General features: G+C 38.7%; 1 pseudogene; it reads left to right on the forward strand.

Annotated features, from left to right (window-relative positions):
- LOC129356738 (latent-transforming growth factor beta-binding protein 1-like) overlaps positions 1-18,224 on the forward strand; it is a 68,801-nt pseudogene that overhangs the window by 22,095 nt on the left and 28,482 nt on the right.

The following is an 18,224-nucleotide window of genomic DNA, read 5'->3' on the forward strand; positions in this document are numbered from 1 at the left end:
TCACGCACAGACTGTAGTGATGGCCGCACCGTTAAAAACTCGGTCAATTTCTATCTATTTATGAACCTGTTCTTCCAACATAACACCAAAAATCTAGAGCTATGTTAGCCAACTGAATAGTTTATAATGCTAATTTTTTGTTACCCTGGTCACAAGATATAGCAATTAGAATAACACACTGGTTTGGAGAGTTGGTTCTGACTTGACTGTCTATGGTTGCATAAATTGAGGTCCATAAATACAAGAATGAGCCAGTTTAGTGGAGGAACTCGACTGGCCTTCACAGTCTTTACCTCAATCTGATAGATAACCTTTAATAATGATTAAATCTGAGAATTTAGGCCTTCTGGTTCAACTTCAGTATGTGGCTTCACAGATGTGTTTCAGACAGAATGGAAAAAAAAGCAAAACAAACAAAAAAGACACTTGCCAGAAGAGCTGAAGCTGTTACAGCCACAAAGGGATGGCTGCCATTACTTTACACCCTGTGGATTAGAAATGGATGGTCATTTAATTTATCTGTCTGAAGGTTGGTTAGTAAGTGTTTTAGGGAATAATGTGTAGCTTTTCTTAGTTGTGAAATCCAATTGCAGTGCTAGCATTAAAACCTGCTCAATGTAGGAATAAAATTCTCCCAGGGTTATCTTTAGTGCCTTATAGTAGGACTGCTGAATCAATCTCTCTTAAACTCTCCATTAAGGGTTTTTGGTTATATTAGGAAGTTGGATCATGTCAAAGACCTTCAAAAATTGAAGAACTCTGAAGAACTCAACCAGGCTGTCAGTGAAACGATGTTACTCACTTCCTCTGTCGCTGGCTTTGAAGTGTTGAGATCCGGTTGGGAAGGGAATGGTTATCTTGTTAACTGAGGTAATAAAAGCAACCATCTGCGCTTTGTGTCTGAATATAGAATCTTTCACCCTCATACCGTAACCAGAAAAATAAATACAGTAAACTGCATGCCCACAGTGCTTTTGTTCTTGCATTAGAACAAAAGCAGTGTGTTTTGAAATGTCGCATTATGGTTGATAGAAACTGCGAAATTTGAAGAAACTTTCTCAGCTCCACAAAAATGTCTTCATGCTTTCTTTAGTTGGTTAATGCACGAAAGGGGAGATGGAGATACATTTGCTGAGTAATATAAATTTCTGTCACATGATCTTGACCAGCTGTTTCCATCAGTCATGCGTAAATTTTTTATCAGCATGAAACATCACCAATTCTAGTTGACATGACAACTTGCCGAATAGCAACACATTTCGGAAAACCTCTCTCCATGTCTGAGATGTATGAACCAGGCTTAGTTTCCAACATCTACTTCCTGTTTGTTGCTGCCATGTCTAGTGTCAACATCTGATGAAAGTACACTTTGCATCGCCTGGTTTATTAGTTAAATGCTTAATTTGCATATTCTTTTTTCACAACCTTTTCAAAGTTTGCTCAACATTCACACAACAGTAGGATGGAAACTTATAGAGTGATGTGTGAGCTTGGATTCAACTTGATTAATACTCCTTGCCTACTATTTCAACTCCTTTACCAGAAGTTGTGTCCTTAGAAGACTCTACATGTACACTAATGGACACTTTACAAATGGTTTAAGATGAATGAAAGGCCCTTTAAATATAATTCATATGATTGGATATGAAATATGCTTAAGGAGTGAAACCTTCCTGTGTTGTTAGGTCAAATATTCAGAGATGAAATATGAAATAAGTACTCTGATGGAAACATATGCTCTCATAACGTTTGTGAGGTGAATGGGTTTATGGTTGAGTGTTGAGATTAGAGTTGACAGAAAATCTCTGTATGTTTTCCACAATAATGTACTTCCTCTTTGTTTGATGAAGGGATGATGCACCGGCCAGTCACTGTTCACATCCACTGGCAACGGCGCAGGTTCCCCTGAATATGGGCTATCACTCTTTCCCACCATACATGCTGAGACTGATCTCTGTAACTAAGTTGAGATAAGCTGCTTATCTCCATTAATGTCATGAGTGCATGATCACAATTCAGAGCACATGCTCCGTTTGGCTGAGCAAATCCCTGGCATCCAGTGTGTAGCTAACAGACAGTGTGTGTAAGGCCTGTGTGACCTGACTGAGAGGAGTAAGAGTGGGAAACACCTTGTCGCTTAACGCTTAATAATATCTCCAGCGAACGTTTCGGGCGAGAGGCGGGGTCACCCTGGACAGGTCACCCTGGACAGGTCACCCTGGACAGGTCACCCTGGACAGGTCACCCTGGACAGGTCGCCAGTCCGTCGCAGGGCAGCCTTCTCAAGCCATTCTAATGTATCCTTTGAGCAACATATTGCTGAGGTTCTCTTTGCTGGATCTTGTTGCTTTCTCAGAGTTAATAGTTAATGCTGATGTTGATGTAACCTGATTATTTCCTTGTTAAAGGTGCAGGACAACCAGATTCACTTTAAGCATGTTTTCTGCCTCATCTCCAACACATTTGCCAGTTCTGCTTTATAATGGAGTCATTGCTGCTGACCTCCACCCAAAAAAGCCTAATGTTTTCACACTTCATTAACATGTCTCTCCTTTCCTCGTGTTTTTATTAAATCCCTAATCAATGGGTTTTTTACCTCTTATTTTTAGTTTCTTGGTCTATCATACACACACACTCCCACACACACACAAAAAACTACACACAGCACCCTGGCACGGTTATGGGGTTTGGTATTTGTCCTTAGATACTTTACTATGTATAAGGACTGAGCTCTTTGCTTCTGTTCTGTCGTTCGTTTCGATAACATTTTCAGTCCTTGGACTGAAATTAAGCTTGGTGACACTGTTGTTGGAAGAACCAGAGGAATTTAGCAACTCTTGACTAAGTGATTATTCAGTAATTGACAATATCTAACTCAAGGTAAAGAACTGCATTCTTTAAATATGGAGAAGTTTCACTAAACGGATGTTGCTGTGGATTGGTCGCTGATCACGGCTGTGAGTGCAGCTGCTTTCTCTCCACCATCACAACTAAAACACCTGCTTTATGATGTTGTTGAGGAAAATCTGCATGTAACTTAGTTTTATTTATGTTACTCTGTGTAGAATTTGTTTTAACTCTCTCTATGCACTATTGTCTTTCTGTTTATTTGTGTTCTTATTGTTTTTTCTCTCTCCAGAATCCGGCCTGTGCCGATCCACTCTGGACAGAACCAGCAATACGTCATAAAGCCCAAGTACTACCACACACACACCACTCACACACAGATGCATGTTCAGCCCCAACCTGAGCGGCCCATCCTCTGACGGTGGGACACAACTCCATCCATGGTGAGCAGGTCCTCTTCTTTCTGCTTTTAGTGTTTTGGTTCGTTTTATACATGGAAACCAAATTTCAACAGGAATATCAGACAGTTTGCTTTGTGCTTCCTAAGCTGCTGTTCTCCATATATGCACCACACAGTGTGATGTTTGTTGTTTTTAACATTTCAGAAATATTGACAAGCATTTATGATCAATGATTGGTATTTATAAATGCCACTGCAAACAGGAGGCAGGATTTATGAACACCAGCAATTCGATTTTATATTGAAATTGGAAAAAAAAACTTAATTGGGCCACTTCAATTAATCTATTTAATAATCTATTAAATGAATAAAATAAGCTTTGTACAAAAACGTTATTGTTCACAACTTCTTCTGTGCGCTGATTGACCTGAAAGTGTCTTTAAGTCAGTCATGATTTGGGAGGATCTCTCAATATTTCCTAAAATGTTTTGTTATCAGCTTTAAGATCAGAACTGAAGCCTGCAGAGTCTGGACTGTATCCCTTAGCTTTTTTTATGGTTTCTTTGAACATTTTATTGTCTGACATGCAGTCTATTTCTGGGATGTCCACTATTGACAATATTGGCAGAGGTTCACCATGTTTTCACTGGTTTTCTCTGTTGAATGGTGGAGTTCATTTTTGCTGATGGCAAACATCTTTTGCTTCTCAGGTCTTTGATGATGTCTTACCCTGCCAACACACCTTACAGAACATTTTATCAAACTGGTCACACTTGTTGATTCTCAATTACTTGAAGGCATTGGCTCGGATCTGTTACTTTTCCTTTAACCTCTAAAGCGATAAACGTACCAGAGAACACCAAACACATTTCTTCCAGACTTGTGCAAAGGGAAGTCTGCTCGCTGCAGACTGGATGGACCTCATTGTGATCCTTTCTGCTCTCAACTTCTGATGTCTGTGTTTTTGTCTGAGATACTCTGCTGACTTCCTTTCCATATGCTTGACAAGGCTGACAGTCTGCAAATCTACACAGTTACAGATGTGAAATTAGTAGATGAGGAAGTTTTCTCATTGCTGTGGTGAGAAGAACTTCTGACATGTTGTCACTGGGAGGACGGGAATCTGCTTGGAGAACTGCTGACAAACCTAATTACAGCTCCATATTTTTCATCTAGAGAGGTTTAGCACATTTCACAGACAGAATTTAGTACGAGAGATAAACATGACCACTCTGATTGTGTCCCAACCAGTCAGCTCTGTCTCCTACACATTGGCTTTGTTGACTTGGCCAACAAAGATGCTGCTAAATGTTCACTTATTCACACAGTTTTATTTCAAAATGGTTTTGGGAAAGTATTTGACCCCTGAGAAGGTGCTGGCCTCTTTGTGCCGGGGTCCAAAACTCCTACGGCCACCAGCTTCAAAACTCTGTGATTGTGCTGTGAAACGGCTGAGAGGCACAGACAGAGCAGAACACACTGGAGTTTGGACACACCTCGCTAAGACAAGAGAAAGATCAAATGAATAAACTGATCTCATTGTGAGCCTTTCTGTTTTTATTGGGATTTCCTACATTTATTTCTTCTTTTGTCTCGTATCACAAAAATGAAATCTTGTTCTGGACCATATTTTATATTTTATTTAACCTTTATTTCACCAGTAAAACTCCACTAAGAACAAACATTTCTTTTGCAAGAGAATCCTGAGCCAAGTCTGGCAGTTTCACGCAGCGGTCTCAGAACATTTACTGTTCACAAACAGAAAAAGTTGACACCGTCATGAATAAATTAATTAAATATTATAACATAGGAGGCACAGTACTTTGGTAAAGAGATCGAAGTTATGCAAAAAAGTTTATATTTTGGGCTGACAGCTGGGAGTCAGAGAGATAACTTTTGTTGAAATGCACTTAAACTAAAAATAAATGAATGAAATAAAATAAATAAAATCAATGTGTAAGAAGAGAAGTAATGTCTACTTTTACAAACAATTACATATTCTTTAGATAGTGGCAATAATCTTTAAAAATATATGAACCTAGTGTTTCTTTTAGTATAAAAAAAACAAATCTTTTTAAACAAATTGTTTCCATTTTTAATTTTTTTTTTTGTCTTTTGTCATAAAACTTGAACTATTTTTTTTAAGAGAAACAAGAAATAAAGAGCAACTCCACATGCAAAGCTCATATTCAGCTAATAATCACTGGTCTAGAAGCAAAAGAAGTGTAAATAAGTGTAAAACAAAAAATAAAATGTTAACAAGCATACAATCACTGCCCACTGAAGATAAATGAATGTAACAAAACAAAATTAGGTAACTAATTTAATTACATATTTTAGTGATAAAAATTCCAAAATGACTTAGTGAGGAGAAAATCTCCAACTCCAGTATGTAGAGATGAGGAGTTGTTAAAAAAGCACTTTGATTTATTCTGAAATGTCACCTTCACAGGCACTTTGCTTCTACGATCGTTCTTAAAACATTAATACTTTTGTTCCTGTGAGGATAAATATTAGATTTGACTAATTGTTAAAATAACACACAGCATCTAGTTTGCTTTTCTTCCAAGATTATAAAGTGTTAAAATAGGCTTAAGAACAAGCAGTGCAGGTTTGAAATCCCAGTCGACAGACAGCAAACCAGACTAAATGTTTTTTAGAGGCTTGAGATCTCTAAAAAAAAAAACAGTGGAAAAAAACAACAAACTATGAGCTTGAGAATAATTTGTGATTCCAATGTGTGTTATGAAAATCGGTTGGTGTGTTTGGCCTGTGTGTTGTTCTAGTAAAGATCTCACTTGTACACATCATGTTTAAACCATGGAAGTGTTTTCATACACATACGCTGCAGGCATCCTTCTCTAAATACTGCATAATATTTGGTAAAATGTTCCTCTGGCTGCTTGACTTGATTTTATAATTGTGCTGTGATCCAGCTGACAGGCGCAGACACAGCAGAGCTCCGTGGAGACAGGGGTTTGGACCCGGCACACAGAACCCTGGAATCCGCGCACAGGGAACAGATTTTTTAAATAAGCAGAGAATTAAACAAACTTAATAGAACAAAGAACCCTTTGATGCTAAAATGGGAAGAAAGACGAACTGTGACTAACTCTGAGGTAGATGTGATGTGCCTTCAGGTATCTTTTCTTCTGGCCTTTTGTTCTGTGGGCTGGTATTCTTGAGGGTGGGGAAAAGTCGCTGCAGACGGAGGAACGAGTTGATAAGCTCTTCCCGGTCTTTCAGGATGAGCCGTTCAGTCTTTATGTGAGGGGAAGAAGTTCTGAGGATAGTTAGGTGAACCTGAAATAAAACCAGAGGGGGGAACAGGCACCAGGAGAAGTGTGCACACAGGGGCAGAAGTTGCTCGTCGTTTTGTCCAAGTCTTCTGATGACGGATTTTGCAACAGCCCAGAGTTTTGTTTGCTAATCTCACCCACATATTTTCTTTTTTCCTTGCGTCTCATTCACATTTCGGAGACGCTTTTGGATTCAGTGGAGAGGGAGGAGTAACACGAGCTCTTTGAAGGAGGATCCACATTCTGAAGTTTTCCAGAAATGTTAACGACAGCATAGTTTAGTTCACTGTTTTGACTGGTGTCTGCAGTTCTGAGTGAGCAGATTCAACTGGAGAGTAATTCGGCTTCTTATGGCTCTAACAAGACTCCTGCTCTCCCGCCTTCTGGTTTGTTCCGTTTTGTCAGCAGCGCTGGGGAACCAAACAGGAAGGATCAAGGTGGTCTTCACACCCACCATCTGCAAAGTGACCTGCGTAGGAAGCAGATGTCACAACAGCTGTGAGAGGGGAAACACCACCACCATCATCAGTGAGAACGGCCACGCCACAGACACGCTGACAGCGCCGAACTTCAGAGTAGGTGGGTGATTCTGACTCTGGCTGCTTCTGGTTTCCACCATTATCAGCCATCATTGTCTCGTCTCTAATCATTAAACAAAGGTTTAGCTTAACGGAAGAAAAGTATTTGAATTGTGTTGACATTGCTCAGAAGATTTGTGAATGATTGGCGGTCTCTGATGTTCTCAAGCCGTGAACTGCCAAAATCAATTTTAACTGCTTCTGATTTCCCTTTTTAAGAACAAAATGCAATGACTTTAAATATGCAAATATAATTATTTCTACTTTTTGTATGGATCAGAAATTGAGTTGCCTTTATGCTAAAGCGTCTGTGAAACACTAAGACCACAAATCCAGCAGCGTTTTCAGACAAATCTAAAGCCAATCTTTCATACTAGTTCAGTCATAACCCCCAAGACAAGGAGTTGTTTTTTATTTGCACACCTCAAAATATAAAGTGCATTCTGTTAAAATATGTATTTTTTGTATCGGATTAATTTCAAACAATAAAATCATGGTCAAACTGTGCTAGAAAAGTCATTGTTTTACTTACTGCAAATGTGGGAGCTTTAGACAGCCTGTCTATCATGAGCAGAGGCGAAGTCACACTGTGTGTGAGCGAGAGCAGTCACTGTTTCACTGCTCTGGAGTTTACAAAGAATTTCATTCTAAGTTTAAACCATGGCAACATTAAGAACTTAAACAGCCTTAAGTGTTTTATGTCAGATATTAGTATGATCAATGCAAGTTGCCTAATTACCCGTTCTGACTGTGTAGTCAGTAGACCCTCATTTTCAGGTTTGCAAATGCTTTATCAACATTTCCCAATGCTGATTCAAGTGGTCAGCTACGTCTAGGCACATCTCAAAAAAATCAGTCTTACAAGTTTCTATATTAGTCATGACTTTTCCACTGCTCAACAACAAAAGCAGCAAGTGTTCTGGGTGCAAAGAACCAGTGAAAGATCAGCTGCAGCTCACCTGTTTTTCTAAGTTAACGAAGCCAATATACAATATACAAGCACACAATGTCAGATTTCTGCACAAAGAGACAGTAGAGGACTGAAAGAGTATTTATAGAAGGACATATTGGTAGCAGCTTAGTACATATTTTAGCTTCTGTCTGGTGGTTCTATATTTCTGATTCTATGTCCCTTGCCTTCCCTACATTGCTTTGTAGCAGAGTACTTTAGAAACTAACTTTATTCTTTCGTTATTTTGTGCCACTGATAATAAAAGGAGGAAATGTGTTTTTGATTTAGATGAGTGGTGACTGCATTTTTCTCCTCTCATTGTGCCTTTGTGTCTCTACTGGGACATGTTGGCTTAGACGTATTCACAATATATAGTAGAGAAGTGGATAGAATGGTATTCATGTATTTGCAGCCATGTGAAAGAATTATTCATTTCTGAAGAACTTTTCCTTTGATCACATAACGAAGCAGACTGGGCCAGACATTCAGAGAATTATTTTCTCCCCAGCCGCCACAAGAAGCTTTACAACCACAGAGGATCTCCTTTGGGGTCAGAGTTGGAGGCTTGGGATGGGATGAGGGTTGAATCTGGAGGCTAAGTTGCTGCTCCACTTCTATACCTTATGAAATTTTAGTTGTTTTTGGTTGAACTGATCTGGTATCTAGTCAGCCAACTGTGAGCTGTGACCATCCTGAAGCTGACTCTAACCTGATCTCATGAAGCAGCTTCAGTGCTGTGGATGCCATTACATGGGAGTACTGTTGCATGAATTCAGCAAACTCTGTCTCAACCTGCCTCTGTTTGAACAAAGGACTTCCGAGTGTTGGAGCATAACAAGCTGAATTCTGCTCTGACTCAGCGGAAGAAATTATTGGGACTGGATTAATGTAAGGTTTAAAAATGCTGTTAACCCTGGATGAACCAGGGAGTTCATCCCTTTCATGTTCAGTTCAATATTACTGTACCAAATGTAATGCAAAACTAATGTTATTAACAACAGCTCCACTACATCACCTCTATGTATACACATTTTGCGTTTTCAGTTTCCATAGCTTCCTATTCAAGAATAGAAAATGAAAGCCATTAAGAAAAACAAACAAACTAAGACAACATTAAGTGAATATCATAACAATTATTATCATTTAAGAAATGCCAAGACCGTTGAAGTTTGTGGATTAGAGTTCACAAACTCTAATCTACAAATAGTTTGTGAAAACCATTAAGGTGTTTTTGTGTCATTTTGATACATGCTGTTCATTGAGCTGTTTTTTTATTTATCTGAAATATCTGCTTCTTATTGAAGATTATTAAACCGGAAGTTCAGTGTTCTGTTGAATCATATATTCCTTTAATAATAAATCATCTTGATAATTCATGCTGCGGTCCTCAGACATGATGTGGTGCAACTGTTTATCCAGTGATTGTGTCGACATGAATCTCCTCTCTAACAGAAGAAGAGCACAGCCTGACAGCCTGCACTGATCTGATAGAGAAGGACATACATTTATGCTCTCAACATTTCTCTCCAGAAGACTTTGTCATTTGTACAAGCAAAACTGACAAAGGCTCTTGTTTTTAGCTTGTTAAGGTAACAAAGTGCCTAAACTCCACTGCCACTGGGTAGAGATAAAAAAAAACTGAGGTAGAAACATCAGACAGTGCTGGAAGCTCTTTTAATGTTAACAGAGCTCTGTGGCGGTAGAATAAGCGGCTCTACTGCTGCCCCGTTTACACAGGGAGACCGGTCACAGAAGTACTGACCACATCACACAGTCTGGCAGATATGATATGTGTCATTTTTTGTTTCATTTAGGAAGCTGAAAGGTGGCAGCAGAAGAAAAACACCAGCTCTTATAGCCAACTCTGTCTTCTTCCTCCCTTTGATCCTCCTCATCTTCATTACCTTTTGTGATTACAAATTTTGTTTGATTTCATTGTGCTCCGGTTCATATTTAAAAAAGCTTAATGACGTTACTCATTGCTGTTTTGGCTGGACAGCTCTAACGCAGTTGAACATTATATGTCATTTACCCAGAATGCATGGCAGGATGAACATGGTAACATTCTTTGTGTGACAATATTTTATTAAAATTTCTAAAATCTAAACTGCCTGCAGCATTATGTATTCAGCCTGTTACTCTTAAATAATAGAAGATTCAAACATAATAGTGGTGGTGATGATGTCTTTGTCGCCTCCTCTAGTTACTAAGTTCTGGAGTCATTTTTATTATTAGAACTATTCCAAGTATGGGCTTTATTTTTCAAAATACATTTTAAAGCCACCCTGTTGCAGAGAATGTTTTTTTCTTTTTTTTTTTTTTTCAGCAACATGGACATTTCAAGGACATCCTCAGCTCTGTTTTCCCTCCAGGTTAAACCACCTCGATGCTACCTAGCCACGCTCCATATCCTGGTCTTAATGTTTAGATCCACACTGCACTTTGCATATGTTCAGAAGCAAAGCTGATGACTTGTGTTCCTGCCCAGGCTTGCTCTTGTTCCCGCCCCTTCCTTAAAACCCTTCTCCCTCTTTCTGCTGTCTCTCTCATCTGTTTAAAATGAGCAGAACTGACAAAGACAATGGTTTATCTGAAAACTAAACTGAGCTAAAGGGAGTGCAACAAAATAAATCACACTTGCTATGTTATCATACTTTGGTTATGAGAGAAAGAGGAATCTGAAATGAGTCATGATGTACTGAAAGCAAAAAGGTGGATCTGGTTGTACTCCCAAAGATGGGTTTGTACAGATAAAGACATAATGAGGAAGGTTTCAGTTAAACAAATTCATGGATTAAGAGAGCAGCTGTTAAAATGCCCTTACAAAGCAGCAAACAGTTATTTGAAGCTGCTGGTGCCTCTGAAACCTCAAGGTGGAGGATCCTCCAGGGATGAACCTACCATTAGGTCACCACTAACCAGTACTCACAAGCAGAAAGCGGTCGCAGTGGGCCAGCCATACATGAAGATTAATTTTCAAACAGACTTGTTCACTGATGGTGGATGGCCACCACGCCCCAACACGGTTGTGACGTCAGCAAGGAGGTGGGCTGAAATTATGAGGAGGGAGAGAGAGAGAAAGAGAGAGCGAGAGAGAGAGAGAGAGCTGGTCGGCCCCTTCAGAGCCCCGAAGGTGTGAAAATCACCTCAGCAAAGTATAAGGACTTTCTGACTGATCTCTTTCTTTCGTGGTTTAAAAAGAGAGCCACACCTTCAGTAGCAAAATTATCTTCATGCATGACAATGCACCATCTCATGCTGCAAGGAATACCACTGTGTCATTGGCTGCTATGGGCATAAAAGGCGAGAAACTCATGGTGTGGTCACCATCCTCCTCTGACCTCTGACCCTATTGAGAGCCTTTGGAGTTTCTTCAAGCAGAAGATCTGAGAGTGGGACTCTGTTCATATCAAAACAGCAGCTCTGGGAAGGGGTTCTGACATCCTGCAAAGAAATTCAAGCAGAAACTATCCACACACTCACAAGTTCAATGGAGGCAGGAATTGTGCAGGTGAAACCAAAGAAAGGTGCTATGTTTAACATGTGACTCTGACTGTTAAGATGTTTTTGACTTAACTAGCTTTTGGCTTAATACATGTGACCACTTAATGCTGCACATTCAAAGAATGACCGTTTGCAGTTCTTTTATAATCTATAAAATGTTTAGAAAATCTGCTGTGCGTAATAATTTGGAGCAGTACATTTTGAGTTTTTTATTCTGAAAAAAATACTGTTCTCCTGGGGAGCTTCGATCAGTGAAATTTGATTTATACTGTAATAGTTTATGACTTGAAAATTATTCTGACCATCATTTACATTGACCATTAAAGAAAATCTAAGAACATATCACTTCCATAATAATGTTCTTCACATCTCCTGTCAGAGTTGTTATGACCACAAGTTCTGAATTTCTGTCAAGTCTCAAGAAATTTTGACGATTGAAAGTGATAAAAGTTTAAACATGGCCTAATATTTAACATGGTCCTTCTAATATTCATCCAAAGCAATCACTGTTCAGTAAACTTCCGTTTCACACCAGATCTTGTGAGCCTGTAGATTGGCTTGATACTGAGGCATTTAACTTGATAATCAGCTGAAGAATGATAACAGTGGCAGCCCAGTTCTTCCTCCAGCTGTCAGGTGTTTATAGTGCTTTAAAACTTGACGTCTTTTGGTTGACTGCAGCATTCAACAACTTTCCTGTGAAACATCCAAGTCTATTGATGGAGGCCAAATGTGTTTCCTCTGTAGAGAATTCAGAGGGAACTGGGAAGACAGTGGAAACCTGATCTTTGCTTCAATTTATCTTCCACAGGATTGTGCTTGCACTGAGCCAGAACCTGTTAGAATCTTTAAAAGTCATCTTGAGAAATGGTTCTGCTGGCTTTCTGGGGTGCTTTTAAACATTTCTTTTGACGTTTTAATGGATTTCCAGTCCGACCGTTTTCAGAAGGAAGCTAATGTTTACAGCTGTTCAGAGAGTTGAGGTGATCCTGCTTCAAGGAAACTTTGTGTTCGTGATGGCTGCGCCTGCTCAGCACAAACAGGCCCAAACAGGAAGTTTGTGCTCAGCAGCGTGATTTTGATAAAATAAATAAATTCCCTAAAGTAAAACCAACACTATCCCAGTATCAACACACGATTTGAAAACGGAAATATAAAATCTCTAAAGCAAGAGGCGTCAATTGTTATACTGCTGTTGCTGAAATAGTATTCACAATAATGTTGCCTGTGAGGTTTATTGCTATTTATGTTTTCAGACAACCACATAACGACAATGAGGGAAAAGGATGCGTTCTGACCCTTACAAAAAAATCCCATTGAAATTCACATGTGGTTCCCAAGTTTCACATGTCATAAAATCTAAAATATTTTTTTCATGTGATCCATGGTTTATTCAACACGGGATCACCAGTAATCATATTTCTCACATGTGCACCACATATGATCAGATTTTTTTTTCCATGTAAAGATTGGGTGATTATCCTTAATATGTATTAAAAATCTAATTAATTTTGTGGTTAAAAATCACATCTGAAAATCATGTACCACATAAAAAATGCACATGTGGTTCACACAAATTTTCACATGTTTACATGTGATTTTGGAATACTTAGTTCATGTGCATGGGATGCGCATGAACTAAGATGAAATAAATGTTAAGCAATGCCAGAGGCATACAGTTCAACTTTAAGACAAAGCAACACTTATATTTGAGTTAATATTTGTGTAATAGAAATATTTGATAATAATGCAAAGTGTTGTGAAGTAAAAGTTTTGAAATGCTTTATAAAATAAAACATATAGAACATATAAAATAAACAATACAAAATAAAGGTTAAAAGTGGTTAGTAGAGGTTAGTAAGGTTATAGAGCGAAATATATATATATATATAGATATAGAATCTATCTATATATATCTATATATAAAATATATAGATATATATATAGATAGATTCTATATATATATATCTATATATATAAATATAGATATATAGATAGATATAGATATCTATCTATCTATCTATATATAGATATATAGATAGATAGATAGATATATCTATATATATCTATATAATAATAGAAATGTTTGATAATAATGTAAAGTATACATTAAATTACTGGGGAAAATCTCAGTAATTTCATGGGATTTTTTCATACAGACGTCCACCACCACATCGCTCCAAAATGTCCAATCCAAACATCGATTTCATCTGTCTTCTTAAAGAAGACCTGCTCTTACAGAAGCCTTGTGGTCTTTGGACAGAAATAAACTTTTCTCGTGTCAGATAAATGTACATCCTTAATTATTATGAACTGTCTTTAATTTGGATGGTTGTCAGTATTAAGAGACATTTACTCTATCAAATCTTTTTTTTTTTTTACGCTGAGAGGATTGTTCTACCAACAGTTCCTGCTCTAATATCTTATTTTTTCTGTGTCCTCAGTGGTGTGTCACCTGCCGTGCATTAATGGTGGTAAATGTAGCGCCAGGGACAAGTGCCAGTGTCCCCAAACTTTGCTGGGAAGTTTTGCCAATGCCCGTTCAAAATGGACACCAGCAGCACCAGCAGTCGTCTGTGGCCTATGGCCAGACTCAGATTGTCTCTACACATACTCTGCCTCTCACATACAGCCATGGACAGACGCCTGGTGAGTACACACTACTATTATGTCAGTTCTACTTTTAAAAACTGAGTGTTTGGTTATTTATTTCAACTCTTGATTTGCAGACCATTCCTCTGTGATTGTGAACCAAGTATTTTAATGATTCATTCTATGCCTTGGTTAGTGGTCCAGATCAACTATGTGAAGTGCAGCTTGTAATGACCAAAGCCTTTTACTTCCAGACCTGGAATAAAAAAAATTGAAAAAACATTTCAAAAAATATTTTTTTTCCTCAAACATTAGTCATTATCAAAACATTAGTATTTTTTAAATGCTATTAACTTTAAGTGATTCTCTTTTCTGTTACCTGGTTAAATTTCTAGTGCAGCGTTGGAACGTCTGTATGTTTCTCTGTTCACTATAGTTGTCTGGTATAGACAAAAAGGATCATGGGTAATTTAGTTGATGCAGCCCCATTTCCTCACTTTATCTCACTTTGCTTCTTTGTAAAAAAAAAAAAAAAAAAAGAAAGAAAAAAGATGCATCCATGGTGGCTGGAGCCATCTGTCCTACATTTAGGGAGCGGGTGAATGGATGGAATCTGACTGAGCCATAGTTGAACATATGGAACCAAGCAGAATTAGAATAAATTGTGTTGAATTTATTTTCATTTAGCTGGGATACTGATTTGATTAGATCAAACAATATGAAGAAGATTCATAATGGTAGTGTAGGACTTTTAGATTAACTTAGACATATTCAAAGGCTAATATAATATTCTCCTGATATCTGTTGGTTATTAGACTCCATTTTTCCTTCTTTCCCTTAAAGCCGTAACTGTAATATCCATCTCTTGTATCTCGCCAATGTTCAACCCAGGCATTGTTAACATCCACATCAAACACCCCCCAGAAGCCTCAGTTCAGGTTCACCAAGTGTCCAGTTGGACAATTACCAACAATGGGCACCAACAACAAGGGTCCCACTCAAGCTCCTCTTCATCCAGCAGCTACAGCTACCACCACTCTGAAGCAGCCAGAAGGTTCAGCAGCACGGCTACAACATGGTTCACCCCAACCAACATGGCTACAAGGTTCCCCATTACCAGCCCGTCGCCTCCAAGAACACCCTGGGTCGCTGCTTCCAGGAAACAGCAGCTGGTCAGGTAGACTGTCAGAGACCAATGCTATGAGTTACCGTCATGTTACACAACAGGCAGCTTTTTACTCTGTCTGTGTATGTATGTATGTCCTAACAGAAAAAGTTGTTGCATGCTAGAGTGTTAATATGTTTTGACTGTTTACAGATTACCCTAATTTCAGAGAAATTATGTGATAAAACAAGATTTGCTTATTTATTTAGTTTAGGGTAGCAGTATGATTTCAATACATGCCCGTTCTGATAGGGTCTCTGCATTCTGTCAGTCCTGTCAGTCTCGCCAAAAAGAAAATGCTCGTTAGGGATGTTTTTAATAATTAGTATGAAGCGAATCAATCAGGCCATGCAAAGCGTAATTTTGTCAGATGTTTCAGTTGCAAATGCTTAAAAATGAAAAAAAATGTAGAATCCCTCTAGGTACACACTCAACAGTCCATCATAATCTTATAATTTTTTCAAAATGACAATACTTCACTCAACTGCATTTCATTTTCAAACAGTTTAATTAATATTCAACAAGCCGAACAGAAAATCCACACCATAAAACCACACATCAAGCAGATACATGTAACTCACACTTAAATCATACACACAGACATGGATTACCATTTTGTCTGAGAGTTTTGATATTAATCTTGAGGCTGGGTTTACACTCTTCAGCCCCACTGGAGACTGGAATTGCAAGTGGCAGCAAAAATTTTTGAAATCAGGGAACATCTCTCAAATTGAAGTGATCAGAAATTGGCAAGATTCTGTGTGCATTTTCAAATAGACCTGAAAAGAAGGTTCTGCAATTAGGCTGAGGTGGAAGCAGGTGATGTAAAAGGAGCAGCAGTAAGAAGCAAACATCAGGTTAGAAACTAACAGGAAATATCTGCATGGAGTTTGCTCCATGCAGACTACAACCTGCTGTAACCTTCACACACCAGACGAAGTAAAGATTCTTCCACTGAAATGTGATCTACAAAACCAAGGTTGCACAGACAGACAACAGCAGGTTGTTAAAATGGACATCTTTATTGTGTCCACTGCCGAACAATACAACCTGAGTCCAGTGGATGGTACTGACATCAGGTCCTAGACAAAAAAGAACAGATTCGCTGGCTGATGTGTAAAGAAATATCACTCCACCAGGTTTTCAAGTCTGAAATAGTGATGAGCGGGTCACATTTTGTGAGGTTGTTTTTGCCATAAAGATAAAGTGTTGGTGTGGGCAGAAGAGGAGAAGCATCACAATGATTTAGAGAGGTGGAGGTTTAAATGCGTTCGACGTTAAATAATCTGGGGATGAAGAGAAAGTTGAGCACAGATGCTCTTTGTGCTTTTCTTTATGAGATAAAAATAATGCATATTCCTTCCATCTGCAGTGTGGAAAGGCTTTACCAGGCCTCACCAAGCTGATCAATGCTGTGCAACAATTGGGACCTCCTGGGGCTTCCACAAATGCCAGAAGTGTCCAAATAAACCCTGTAAGTACAAATGTTCAACCCAGACTAAAGACCTGTTAACCCTGTGTGTCCTGGATGCACAGACTCTAAGTTTACAGACACAATAAGAGATGAGAAGAAGGTCTGATTTGTAGGTGTTGGGTCATTAAGCAGTTATGCAGGATTTCCCCCAGTGCACTATAAGTAGACCACCAGGCTTTGCTTGCACCTTGCAAGGTCTAACACTCACCAATGGTACCATCCTCAACCGCTCTTACGGCGCCTATTAGTGCATCTCTGAAGTTTTGTTCCAGGTCGGGTTACTGTATTTGTAGTATATCTCCATATAATTTTAAAATCGGATTATTTTTCCTTTTATCAATGACTCCTTATCTCCAAATTATTTAGTTATTGCAGTTATTTTGGCAAAACTCAGTATATGGCAACAGCTGCAATTTCAGGAGAAGCTTTACTTGAAATGTACCTTTAGACTGTCGCCTTCACAGTGGGACAGAACTAATCATCCACCGGCCACCTCATGCTTTGTTTCCACTTGAGCTACAACATGGGTCAGTGCCGTTCGGTTCCATATTTTACGCGTTTTCAGGAGAGCATTTTCTACCGCCACACTCTAGAAAAAACATTCATATGTGTTGTTGACATTTTTCTGTCGTATTAACTCTATCGTACCATTGTCCTGTGAACCTACAACTGAAGGAGGAATAGGAATGGTGTGGTACGTAAAGGTCGGTTTGTATTGACTGCTTTGACTATGGAAACAGACTGAACAGCATACCACACCGACCTTTGCTGTTCACTCAGAGGAACGAGAGCTTTAATGTCTGTACGCCTGAACATGTCAAACCAAAGTTAGATTCCTATTTTGTGAACGCAATCTTGACCAATGAAGTTGATCCTGATTCTGGTTCCTAATAAAAACTAAAGCACTGAAACATGCTTTATATATTAACACACAGGTTTGCTCTGACCACAGGAGTTATTTCCAGAGAGGAAAGGGACTGAATGCCATGGTGGCGTGTGGTGTCACCCTGGCCTCTCAGCTCTTTATATAGCGTTATACAGAGTTGTGAGGGGGAGCTATGAAAGGTCCTGTCAGTCTTTTTATGTAGCAGAAAGCTATTCAACACTACTCCTTTATAGATGGATGGTAGCTTTAAAGCCAACATTCACAATGTAAACCCAGAAAGGCTCCATTGAAACTACAGTAAATGATTTGATTAAAACTCCTTCCCCTGCAAGGTTGTAAAACAGCTTGATTGCGCTTGCATTTTAATCTGGCCGTTCCATTTTAACATAAAGATAAAGATGCTGATAAAAACTAAAGGTTTGGTTCATAATTCTCTGTGGTTCATTGCTACAACTTGAACCAAAGATCTATTTTCCAGGTTGGAATCATTAACTCCTGAGAAAATGTTACTCTAGGCGAATAATTCA

This window comes from Poeciliopsis prolifica, unplaced genomic scaffold (assembly GCF_027474105.1).
Source record: "Poeciliopsis prolifica strain line A6 unplaced genomic scaffold, Auburn_PproV2 SCAFFOLD189, whole genome shotgun sequence".
In the NCBI taxonomy this organism is placed as follows: Eukaryota; Metazoa; Chordata; class Actinopteri; order Cyprinodontiformes; family Poeciliidae; genus Poeciliopsis; species Poeciliopsis prolifica.